Source organism: Eschrichtius robustus, chromosome 11, assembly GCF_028021215.1.
Source record: "Eschrichtius robustus isolate mEscRob2 chromosome 11, mEscRob2.pri, whole genome shotgun sequence".
Lineage (NCBI taxonomy): Eukaryota > Metazoa > Chordata > Mammalia > Artiodactyla > Eschrichtiidae > Eschrichtius > Eschrichtius robustus.
The window spans coordinates 103,215,613-103,218,540 of NC_090834.1; the positions used below are offsets into that span (position 1 = coordinate 103,215,613).

The window sequence follows — 2,928 nt, forward strand, 5'->3', positions numbered from 1 at the left end:
TAGCTGGTTATCTGCTGTCCACATTGCTATCATGCACATTTCTTTTATTTTTAATTTTCTTTATTTTTTATAGAGATATAATCGACATATAACATTATACTAGTTTCAGGTATGAGACATAATGATTCAATATTTGTATATATTGCAAAATGATCATCACAACAAGTCTAGTTAATATCTGTCACCACACATAGTTACAAATTTCTTTTTCTCATGATGAGAACTTTTAAGTTCTACTCTCTTAGTAACTTGTAAATGTACAGTTCAGTATTATTAACTATACTCACCATGCTGTACATTACATCCCTAGGACTTATTTATTTTTGTAACTGGAATTTTGTAGCTTTTGACCCCTCCCTTCACCCATTTTGCCTCCTCTCCCCCCGCCCCACCCACCTCTGACAACCACCCATGTGTTCTCTGTATCTATGAGTTGGCTTTTTTGTTTTTAAAAATATAGAACACTTCACAAATTTGCATGGGATCCTTGCACAAGGACCATGCTAATCTTCTCAGTATCATTCCAATTTTAGTATATGTGCTGCAAAAGGAGCGCTCATTTCTCTTTTTTCCTTTAATTAAAAAAAATTGAGATATAGTTGATTTACAATATTATTTAAGTTTCAGGTGTACAACATTGTGAGTCACAATTTTTATAGATTATACTCGTTATTATAAGATATTGGCTATATTCCCTGTGCTGCACAATATATCCTTGTAGCTTATTTATTTTATACATAGTAGTCTGTACCTCCTAATCCCCTACTCCTATCTTGCCCCTCCTTCTTCCCTCTCCCCACTGGTAACCACTAGTTTGTTCTCTATATCTGTGAGTCTGTTTCTTTTCTGATATATTCACTAGTTTGTTTTATTTTTTATATTCCATGTGTAAGTGATAACATATAATATTTGTCTTTCTCTTTCTGACGTATTTTACTAGTGGGTTTCCAAACAATAAAATAGCTATCTCAATGCCAATCTCTAGTAAAATTCTGGAAGTGCATGATTGGGCAGATAACTTGTAAGCATTTGAAAAACCTGGTGACGACTAAGAGCCCATAGGAAGTTACTGAAGACAAATTATGACAAATGCACCTCACTTTAAAAATAAGGCTTCTAAATGGTTAAGTTTATACAAGTGCTGCAGTGTATTTTGATTGTATGAAAGGATTTGATATGCTTCCTATGATGTCCTTCTTGGAGAGATGGTTTATTATAGATTGGATGGCGAATTGGTTATTTTTTGCTGCAAAAGAAACCACTCCAAACTTAAGGGCTTAAAATATCAATCATTTTATTTGCCCAGGTTTCTGTGGGTCAGCATTTTGGCCTAGCTCAACTGGGCAGTTCTTCTGCTGGTCTTACTGGGGTCACTAATGTAGCTGCAGTCATTGGTGGATTGACTGGAATTGGTCTAGGGAGCCTCAACTTGACATCCAATTTGTGTTCTACAAGGTGTCATTCTAGTCCTGGTTTCTTCACATGTCAGTCTCAGGGCAGCAAGAGAGGACAGGCACCAAAGGGTAAGGGTAAAGCCTCTGCCTGCAACAAAGCAAGTCACATATCCGTGGGTGACAGGGGTCACCTAAAAACATGGATACAGGATGATGGGGTCGACAGGGGGTGGGGCTCATAATTGTGACAGTGTACCGCAAATGGTGTTAGCTGAGCAGGTTTCTATCTAGTTGGACAACAGTTCTCAAAAAGGAGGACTACCATAGATGCTGCATTCATCCTGTCCTATTTTAGATATTTGTTAATGACTTAGACAAAGGAAATGAAATATGATCGCAATTTTGACCATGACACAAAATTATGATGAATAAAATAAATCCTGAAGATGACTTGTCAGTTTAGTCACTTGGCCAAAACTAATAAAAACACAATATATCAGTGTTAAATGAAAAGTCCTCCATGTATGTTAGTAAAATAAATTATGGTCAGGCAGCATTGAAAGCCATATGAAAACTATATTTGATACCATATTTATGAGACTAAAATGATCAAGATGAATTAATAGAAATACAGTTCACAGGTAAAAGTAGCAGTTTTCCAGAACAAAATATTCCCAGTGTATTTTGTTTATTTCTGAAAATTTGTAGAAGAATATGGAGCTAGAGAAAATCTAGAAGGTGACTTGTATGATGAGAGAGTTCAAATATAATCTCCTGGAAAATGGTACAGATGAACCGGTTTGCAGGGCAGAAATAGAATCACAGATGTAGAGAACAAATGTATGGACACCAAGGGGGGAAAGTGGTGGGAGTGGTGGGAGTGGGGGGATGAACTGGGAGATTGGGACTGACATGTATACACTAATATGTATAAAATAGATAACTAATAAGAACCTGCTGTATAAAAAAATAGATAAAATAAAATTCAAAAATTCAAAAAAATAATGTAATCTCCTGGAGGAAAAGTTGATGGAGTACTTGCTCTAGAGAAAAGAGGACTGAAAACTTATAGAAGATGCACAATCGGTCCTAATACATGTGAAGAGCTGTCATGTAGAAGAGAGCTCTTAGAGGGGAAAGACAGGATCAGTGGGAGGAAGTTGTTTGTAGATAGACTTTAGGTCAAGATAAGGTACAGTACTTTAATAACTGGAATTGTCCAGCGAGGAATGGAGTGTCTTACAAGTTAATGACCTCTCTCCTTGGAAGCTCAAGCGGAGTCTGGAACACTCTCTGAGATAGAAGAGATCCTCAAGGAATCCAAATTCAATGATGCCCACTTTCTTCCTCTCCTATATTTTCACTTATTAAATTAAATAACATTTCCTCCATTATTACTATGCTTTTTATTACTGGGGTGCTCTTTAAACGTTATGAACAGAATCATGAGTTTTCATTTTGGTTAACAAAACAGGAAATGTAAAAAAAAATTCCTCCTTCCTTTGGCTAACTGCAAAGCCTCTTTTTTTTTTTT

The 2,928-nt window shown here is 36.0% G+C and overlaps 1 non-coding gene across 1 annotated transcript; it reads right to left on the minus strand.

The window, feature by feature from the left end:
• Positions 1-450: 450 nt before the first annotated feature.
• On the minus strand, positions 451-556 carry LOC137772768 (U6 spliceosomal RNA). The gene has a single exon (XR_011075571.1). It is a non-coding gene; the product is annotated as a U6 spliceosomal RNA (small nuclear RNA).
• Between the last annotated feature and the right edge of the window lie 2,372 nt (positions 557-2,928).